Below are 10,553 nucleotides of genomic sequence, written 5' to 3'. Positions count from 1 at the left end.
TACATGACATAAGTGACAACATATGATGACAGCGTGTTCTCTCTCCTCCTCCAAATCTGTGCTACGGATGGATATCCTATGCCACAAAACGCGCTCACATGCCTTTCTAATCCGGCCGTGCCTATTAGGTCATAGAGTTTATAATATACGCTAGAGGGAACTCTGGCGCCAGTGTCTACGGGAGCTGCAACGCACAGCGCTTCAGCGAGCATGGGAATGACGGGTAGTACACACATTTGTCTAATCTTCGTACTTCTGGCCTGCTTCTGGCTTCGTTTGTGTTAGTGTGACCTGGAGCTGTTTTCTCACGAAACAAAAAAATCAGCAAATATTCAGTGGTATTGTGCTTCCACTCCTTATTTTTTTAAAGTTTACCTTTTCAAGAAAACCAGGTCACGAAGTTCGAAAGGTTTCGTTCTTTTCTTTAAAACAAAATCGTAATCAGCAATAAACGAAGCCGCAAGTACGATTCGCCACCCGCAAGTACGAAGACTAGGCGAATGTGTGTACTACCCATCATTCCCATGGTCGCTGAACGATAGCAGCGCCAGAGTGCCCTCTAGTTAATTTTAGAAACTCTATGTATTCGGTCATTCGAGCGACGCAGGCGGCGCCATGTAGCCGTGCTCCGATGCTGTCCTATACGGTGATGAAACTGCGACGCAGTTCGGTCTCTTAGTAGTCATAAAGCAATGAACGCGTCTTCACGCTCTGCGATGCTGACGTAAACGCTCGCGACATCACCATGTCGTCCGCCATTTCGACCTTCTACGGCGCCGCCAATAGTCGCTGGAATGATCAAAGGCAGGGCTACCTGTGCTCCCTTCTTTGCAGACTTCGCGATCATCTCTGCGTCAACACGCCAGCGCGCGACAGTGGTTTTGCCAGCGTCATGCCAAGCAGTATGAGACAACGACATCACACGACATCCCGAGCCCCCAAAGGGCTGCGCACTTGAAAAGCACGCCGTACAGGATACTAAAACGCCTCACTTACATGTCTAGTTGAACGCGCTGTATTTGCGTTTGTCGTGCATAGCGTCTTATTCAAGTTACCAAAGCAAATCTGCCCAATAACATGTTCATATATCATCACATTATATACTGCCCCGCCGCGGTGGTCTAGTGGTTAAGGTACTCGGCTGCTGACCCGCAGATCGCGGGATCGAATCCCGGCTACGGCGGCTGCATTCCCGATGGAGGCGGAAATGTCGTAGGCCCGTGTGCTCAGATTTGGGTGCACGTTAAAGAACCCCAGGTGGTCGAGATTTCCGGAGCCCTCCACTACGGCGTCTCTCATAATCATATGGTGGTTTCGGGACGTTAAACACCACATATAAATGAATAAAAATCACATTATATACTACAAGCACGCTCTTTCTACTGCAGGTTGGTTGCGAAACTTTATTGTGATCATAAAAGGCGCGCGTTAGCGCGCAGTGGGCAACTTCCACGTCGGAACCGTCAGGCCAAGCCTATCGGCCGCTCCGCGGGCCTGCTAGGGCAAGCAAATTAATGCATTTCAAGACTGACTTCCTCATCAGCAGCGAAATTCGGGATTTTTTTTTGTTTTCTTGTTCTAATTAAATCGAGAATCTTTTGTGTGCTCTGCTTCATCGGATGCTCCTACATTTAACCGGGAGTCATGCTTGGTTAAATTGTGTGACAACTTGCTTCACCATGTCCGCATAAAGTCTCTCCTCGCAAAAAAAAAAAAAAGCTTCAGTTTACGTTACTTCACAGAATTCAGGTTGTTCCTAAAAGGTTAGAACATGTGTTGTTACGCCCAGTCAAGGCACTGGGCCTTGGCATAAATTACCGCTAGTGCCGGCTGGCAAAACTGTATCCTTCTGTGCAGTACCTTTTGACAAGCTTAGATTAATTTTAATAAAACAGTAAATGGTTTTACTGCGGAAACCATGATATGATTAGGAGGCATGCTATAGTGAATGGCCCAGAAATTTCGGCCATCTCGACTCCCTTAACGCTTGCAGAGGTCACACAGTAGCATTCCGCCTCTAGCATTCCGTTTCCTCCTAAATGCGACCACCGCAGCCGGGATCGACAAGCCGGCATATGGGTCAGTAACCGATCACCCTGACCAATGCCTCGTGGTGGCAGCTACCCAGGTTATCATCATCATCATCATCATCATCATCATCATCATCATCATCATCATCACCACCACCACCACCACCACCACCACCACCATCATAATCATCGTCGTCGTCGTCATCATCATTATCATCATCATCATCATCGTCATCATCATCATCATCAGCCGGATTACGCCCACTGCAGGGCAAAGGCCTCCCCCATGACCCGCCAGTCAACCCGGTCTTGTGCTTTCTGCTGCCACGTTATGCCTGAGAACTTTTTAATCCCATTGGCCCACCTAACTTTCTGTCACCCCTTCGTGCGTTTGCCTTCTCTGGGAATCCAGTCAGTTACAACTTGAAGGGGCCCTCTAACATTTTCCACGACTACAAAGTTTTACACGTTTTTCTACCTGGTTGCGTACATTGGCGGCTTAAGAGAAGTACCTCAAGAACGGCAGCGACAGGGCCACGCAGTGCAAATTTATTCAGAAATATATGAAAACACAATGAAATGAATGCTCAGTACCTCAACTCGATTTTCGCGGGTTCACTTTACTATGTTTTCCTCGTGCTCTGACGTCGGAAGGCTGCTCAATGAAATGAACTGAAATCTCTAGCCTACAAGGAGCTCGCATGACATATTGCCTGTTACGTCCAGCATATTAAGGACGCCGTTGCGATGGTAACAAACAATGTGGTACTTGAAGAGGGAACGACGCGTGCGAAACGAGCCAGCTTGCGAACGCTTCTATAATTTTTTGTAGCTTTACTGATTTTTTTTTTTGCAATGACGTATATATACCAACGCTCTTACATTTTTTTCTTTTATTTTCTTCAAATAACGACATCCGGAGCGTCACCGGCGCGTTCCCTCCAGCAGATGGCGTTCGGCGCTTTTTTTTTTTTACCAGCTTTGCAGTTTTCAAGCTGGAAAAGTCGGAGAGCTTTATTTTCTGTCGCTTTGAGTGAAAAATCATGGTAATAAAAAATAAATCCAATAGTAATCTCTATTTTGATGCGATGCTGCGATTCCGTTTAACGTTACATTTATCCAATCATATGGCGGCAACTTTCCGGCGTCGTTGCCGCTAGCCATGCAGAGTCCTGGCGAACGCCACTACGAGTTTATGCAGTCGGCACCAATGTTTTCAAGCGTTAGAGGGCCCCTTCAATGACCAGCGGTGATACTGCCTACGTGCTACGTGTCCCGCCCATGTCCATTTCTTCTTCTTGATTTCAACTTCGATATCCTTAACCCCGGTTTGTTTCTTGACCTGCTTTGCCCCCCCCCCCCTTTTTTTTTGTCTCTTAAGGTTATAGGTGAGTTGAGTTGATACACTTCTCCATCGCTCGATGCATCGTCCTCAATTAAAGCTGAACCCTATTTGTAAGCCTCCAGGTTTCCGCTCTGCAGGTAATTACCGGCAAATGCAGCTGTTATATACCTTCATCTTGAAGGTTTGTGGCAGATTACCATTCTTGATTACATAATTCTTGCCGAATTTGATCCACCCAATTATTATTCTTGTAGTTCTCGCTCATGGTTTGTCTCCACGATTACTACCTGTCCTAAGTATATAGATATATTCCTTTACTGCTTCCAGCGCCTCTCCACCTACCGCAAACCGCTGCTTTCTGCCGAGACTGTTGCACATTACTATAGCTTTATGCATATTAACTTTCAGACATACTATTCTGCTTTCCGTGTCCAGCTCAGTAATCGTGAGCTGTAATTCGTCCCCTGAGTTACTCATCAAGGCGATGTTGTCAGCGAATCGCAGGTTACTAAGATACTCTCCATTAACTCTATCCTAACTCTTCCCTATCCAGGGCGCTGAAAACCTCCTGTAAGCGCGCGGTGCAATAGCATTGGAGAGATTGTGTCTTTTTGCCTTACACCCTTCTTCATTGGGATTCTGTCGCTTTTTTTTATGGAGAGCTATGTGGATCCACTGCAGATTTCTTCTAGTATTTTCATGTATTTTGCGATGCCCTGATTCCGTAGAGTCTGCATTACTGCTGATGTCTCGACTGAGCCAAACATAATCTATGAAGGCTATGTATATAGGCATTGGCTGCATTTCACGCATTTCTCTATCACATAATAGATAGTATGAATATGGTCTATTGTGGAGTAGCCTGTACGGAATCCTGCTTGGTCATTTGGTTGGTTAAGCTCTAATGTCACCTTAATTCTATTAGCTATTATTTTTGTAAATAGCTTGTGATGAACGGACTGTAAGCTGATTGGCCTGTAATTTTTCAAGTCCTTGACGCCTCCTTTCTTATGGATTAAAATGATGTTGGCGTTCTTCCAAGATTCTTGTACCCTTCCCATAAAGAGACACTTCGTATATAAGGTGGCCCATTTTTCCAACACTATTTCTCCACCATCTTTCAGCAGGTTCATTGTTACCTTATTCTCACCAGCGGCTTTGCCTCTTTGCATTCCTTCTAGGGCTTTCCTTAATTCCCCTGTCATTACTGGTAGGATGCTGAATTATTCGGGGCTATTATTGCTTCTTATGATATCATCCTGGTCATTTCAGCTTCTCTATAGATATCTGTAGAGCTCCTCCGCCACCTCAACTATCCTATCCATATTGGTTACGACTTTGCCTTCCTTTAGATTTTCCAATTTTCGCCTATGCACAAGTTTGCCTTTGCAGCTTTTAGGCTTCTGCCACTTTTGCCAGCCTGTTCGATTCTCTCTTTGTTATACCTTTTTATGTCAGCTATCTTACGCCTATTGATTAACTTTGAAAGCTCCACTAGCTCTATTTTATCTGTTGCATTTGAGGCTTTTGTGGTTTGTCGTCTCCTAATGAGTTTTTTTTTTTCGTATCCAGAGATAGTTTGCCAGCGTCCTGTTTAGTGGCTGTACCTCCGACTTCAGTTGCACACTCTTTGATAATACTAGTAAGATTATCGTTCATTGTGTTAATGCTAACGTCGGTTACCTTGTCTAGAACCACGAATCTATTCAGAAGCGAAACTTTAAATGCATTTCTGTACTTTCCCTCTGATCGCTTGCTCATTAATTGACTTCTTGCGTATCAGTTTATGCCTTTACCTTTTAAAATCTAGGTTAATGCGAGCTGTTACCGTTATATGGTCACTGTATCGGATCTTGCCAACTACTTATACACCCTGTGCAATATCTAGGTGTGCACACAGAATGAAGACAATTTAATTTTTAGTTTGGCCATGAGGACTTCGCTACGTACACTTACGGTTAGTGCATTTGCTGAAGAATGTATTCAAGATACGTGTATTATTACGGTTTGCGAACTCTACTAAAAACTCTCCTCTGGCTTTTATAGAGCCGATGCCATATTACCCCACTGCATGGTCTTCATTGGGTTATAAATGACATAAAATAAACTAAGTTTATCACCGACATTCTTTATAACTGCATCTTCTTGGATTTTGAATGCGCGTATTGCTAACTAATTTGTTTTTTACCTCAGTACTAAAGATGTTTTATGCTGATGTAGCTTAAACGCCTATTTTTCAGCACGTAGATTTCGCAACCAAAGATTCACTTCATAGCCCACTGACCTTGAGACGCTACAATAACTTAGAAGTGTGGCAGCTTGGGCTAGTTGTCATGACATGACGATAGTTACAGCGGGAAAAACAGAACGACGACAAATAGACAAGACGTGTCCATCGTGTTCTTCTTGTCTCTTTGTCGTCCTGTTCTCGCGCTATAGCTATCGTTATCGCCTAAAATAACGGCCCATTTGACTGTTCACATATATGTGAACTGACCAATGTGTCGCTTCCAAGCAGCGGGAACGCACGTTCACTGCTCCTTAAGGGAACACACCAAGCGAAACAAATGAGGCAGTGTTGTAAATGTAATACGAACTCATTCGAAATAGTGTACGGACAGTAAGCTGATTGGCCTGTAATTTTTCAAGCCCTTGACGCCTCCTTTCTTATGGATTGAAATGATGCCTATTTATAAGTATTTTCCGAAATAAATGAGGCAGTGTTGTAAATGTAATACGAACTCACTCAAAATAGTGTCGCCTGTTTTAGTAAATGGTGCTCACCTTAATGGCTTGTAATGGTACCGACTGGTCGACACAGCTTCGTTCGAGGCCCAAGAGAAAGGATCATCGGCAAAATCGACCTCCAGGTGCTCGTGCGCATTCCTTATCCGCGGCCTGCATACGATGGAAATTTTGGAAACATGCGGACACCATTAACTTATATTTAACGGGTGTAGCTACCATAATCTAAAATGGCGTATTCTCTGATTCTTATGGACGTATCGTACGAGGCCTGTTGATGAAATTCATGCGCTACAAATTTGGGAAAAAGTTCAGGTATACTCGCATAAAAACACTCACATAAATCTGCGCGGTCACGTTTATGATACTTACCCCATTACACACTGCTTCTTTTTCCATTGATACGATTACTTTTGGAAGTACTTTACTACAAAGCGTTTCAGAAGTGACGTGGTCTCTTTATTAGTTTCTTTCACATCACCGAATAGCCAAACATACACAACGTTTTTTGTATAGTGATAAAATCAAAACGAAACTGTGGGCTGACATTGGCAAGCAAGCTCATCGTTTTATTCAGCATTGTGATGAAACTTAGAAGGCGATATATGTAAAAAAAAAAAATGCGGAGAATTGTTGTAGTGAGCATTCACATGCCTAAATTTATAAGTATTTTTCGTGAAGCGATAGGGCACTTGTTTAAAAAGGAATATTTCTCATGGCACAGCCTCTTTCTTTAAAATCTGGTTAGAAGACTCAAATTATTGCACAGTCATAAAAGGGTTTTTATCTTAAAGCCTAAAAAGGGGGGTTTGGTTTATTTTAACTGCTAGCAAGCCCAGCTAAATTTCTATCCCAATTGTTGAGAATATCAAACTCAACTCCTACAAGTTTCACACTTTGCCGAATCATTGTGTCACAGCTATGTCTTCCGCGTTTTAAAGGCTTGCCTAGAGTGTCTAAAAAGACGCACTATACTCGGAGTTGATGCGCACCAAGAAAGGCTTCTCGTGAGAATGCTCCCGCCAGTGGACCACACGTGTTGCGGTGGGCACAGTGCGGAACACGAGGCTGCCCTGCAGGGCGCGGCGTGCAGACACTCAGAATGCCGCGACCTTCTGATGCAAGGCAGCGAGGATTCCCGCATGAGCTGCTCTCGCTCCCAGCGTTCGGCGTCCTCTCGTTCGCAGCATTCGCCGCAGCAGTTTCGGCAACAGCCTCGGTCCCCGCAGCGAGCAGGTGCACCATTACGCCACACGTAGCTGCGATAAACGATAGGGCCGAAAATAAGTCATCATTCTCGAGATATATGCGCAATACCAAACCGTCAATTATCTGCCCCGCGGCTGCAAGAGCGCTGGTTCACGTGACGCGCTAGTATAGCGTCGCGTGATAGCGTTAAAGGCTTCCACATCACAGTGGACGCCTTTAACGCGCTCGAGGTGTGTAAGAAACCACGGAAAGCCCATGGTGTAAGTAGATGTCCGTGTTCCGACATTGTCGAGCGTCAACCCACGAACCATGGAGCTCGGGCTTTAGTTGTTCCCATTGACTCCTTATAATAATTGTTCAAGTTTTACGTACCAGAATTACGATTTGGTTATGAAGAACACCATAGTGGATGTCTTCGGAAAGTATAAGGGTCTCAAGCATGTTGCTTCTATCAAAATGTGGTCACCGTGGCCGGGATTCGAACCCACGATCTTCGAGTCCCATAGACACTTGACCACCATGACAGGTGTTCCCATTGCATTCTGGGTGTACTACAGGCGCCTCTTAGTATGGTAAATGACGACACTTAGTTGTTCCCATCCCAGAGAGATGTAGCGTGTCAATGGACTTACAGGCCTCAAATCCGGTGCAACCCTACAAAACCAGTGATCCATTCTAGCTCCACAAACTCTGCGCAACATATCTCCTTCTACGCATTCCAGCCCGCCACTTCAGGAGTATGTGTCAGAGCAGGCGATGATATTGGTTTTGAAACCAAACCAAATGGGTCCAAATGTGAACATTCATCGTCGCTGATATAGAGCTGTTCAGAAACAGTTTCGGTTACCATCCAATGTTTTCGCATTCGGTTAAGTAAACTATCAGGCGAGTTGAAAATAATCCCAACTGAATTTAACACACTAGGTTTGTTCTTAGCAGGAACACAGCTTTGAAGGGCATAACTTTGTTGTCAAAAAAAAAAAATAAAAAGGCGTCAGATAGGTATTCCTGTTCGGCCACTTCGCAGTCACTTCTGAGTTATTTCACGAACATTTTATCACCTTAGTGCCGATGTTTTACAGAAAAAACGACATTACATGTTTGAGTAGTGACATACTGCGTAATGTGTTTTCAGCTGAAGTCCTCACACTTATGACAGAATGTCCATTGTAATTAGGTACTTACCCAGGATCCTGAATGTCCTGCAGCCAGTGTGGTGGTTCAGCCTGCCGAGGAGCACCTATGTTTGACGGCTGCTCGGTGTAATAGTAGCCCGCGTTCCACGACACTTGTGGAAAGATGCTGTTTCTCGCCGCATCGTAGTACACTTGGTTGTATGGGCCCATGTCTGGCGGCAAGCCCTGGACGTAAGTTTGACCGGAACTGGGCGCATGAGCAGGCGTGGCTTGATAAACGAAAGCCGCTGTGTCGTTCTGCATTTGCGGATGTCCAGAAGGCTCGGGGTGGCTCGCTGACTGCGGATAGGCATACCTTTCTGGACTTCTTAGTGCTTGAGTATACTCGACGAATCGTGGGTTACCAGGGTCCTGTGCGTTACTGGCAGCATGCGTGCCATTAGCCGACAAAGGGTAGGTTGATGATCGTTGGTGATGTGCAGCTTGCGGAAGGTCTTTTACTTCAGGTTGGCACGACGGCAGAGGCTCCTCAGGTGTTTGTGGCGTGGCAGGGGATTGTGGGCGCTGCGAATCCCGTGGAATCGGTCGCGAGTGATTAGCAGCCTGTGGGTGTCCAGACATCTTCTTGCGAGCTGAAGGCCCGAATTGTTGACCAATGTCAGCCTTGACGCGATCATTTCTACTGTTTTTGCCCGAAGCATCCGTGGCCTGCACCAAGCCTTGACGGGTCGAGCCTGTGTTTTGCGCCGTGGCAGTAGAATGAGCCTTGGGCGGATGAGAGGCCTGTCTGTTGATGTTCTTCATTGGGAGCTAGTTACCTTGACGCCCGCGGTCAGAACTGGCAGCGCATCCGTCAAGCAATGACTAGATATCCACAATTCGAGAATTACGTCGAAGGTGACTTAGCCCGAATCTTAAACGACGATTCACTCGTGAATCTAAGCGATTTTCGCCGTTCTTTCGTCGTTTCGCTGGCCCGAAAGCGTACTGTGATTTTCGTCGTCGGCCTCAGGCACTTCTTCTGTGACGCAACACCGCTTCGTTGGACGGTACAGGTGGCGCCTCTGTTTGTTTTAATTTGTTTGTTTGTTCTCTCAGAGAGGGTGGCTTGTACCCACTATGGCAGACTGACAAAAAGCCAGATGGAAGTAAGAGATGACATTCAGTGCAGTTGAAATAGAAGAAAAAAAAGCACAGCTAGAGCACAGCGCACTTTTTGTCGTAATTATTGCTGTTTGAGCAGTTATGCGAGGCCCCTTACGTGCAATGAGAATGACGAAACTTCGGGGCAATCACGGAAACATTTAGACAAGTACCAACACGCCTTGTTTCCTCGGCATACAAATTTATGACTACCCGATAAGAAGAATCACTATTCACAAAGTTACGCTGTCAAGTTCCGAAATTATACTTCTCCACTAAGAAGGCTGGTCTGGCCCTCTCCAATTTATGTTCCTTGTACGGTAAGAATTTAACAATTGAACACTATTTTGTATCATGCATTTATTATCTAGATGTTGCAATCGGGATAACATATTCCAACTATACTGAATCCCTTTTACGAATATTTTGACTCTGGGAGTCTCCTCGTTAACCCATTGTCACAAGGATGTCTTCTCCAGGGCTGTTAGATATTGTTTTATGAAATCAGGACGATTTCGTAATATGCAATTGTCATTATAAGTTTATTTGGAGTCTGCCACTACGGCGTGCCTCACGATCCTATCACGATTAGGGCGCATAAAACTACGGATTACTACATTTATCCCCACAGCCTAGCCGACTGGAGCGGAACTAGGGATCCGAAAAAAAAAAGACATGACATTTCATGTGCCATGATCTGAATGAAATGAAAAGACTAACAAACTAATATTCTTCTTCTGTGTCAACATACGCATAACTTCTCCCTTTTTCTTCTTCTTTTTTAAAGCTAGGTTTTGATCTAGGTTATTATTCATTACTAATACAAAAACTTTATAGTAAGTAGAGATCAGTGATCATCAAAATTTCATTCTAAAATTTGTAGCGTTTTCAATTTGTAAGTTCCTTTACTCTAAAATAGAATAATCTTTTATAAAGACCACTCAA

This window comes from Rhipicephalus microplus, chromosome 4, assembly GCF_043290135.1.
Source record: "Rhipicephalus microplus isolate Deutch F79 chromosome 4, USDA_Rmic, whole genome shotgun sequence".
NCBI lineage: Eukaryota > Metazoa > Arthropoda > Arachnida > Ixodida > Ixodidae > Rhipicephalus > Rhipicephalus microplus.
This window is presented reverse-complemented; position numbering follows the sequence as displayed.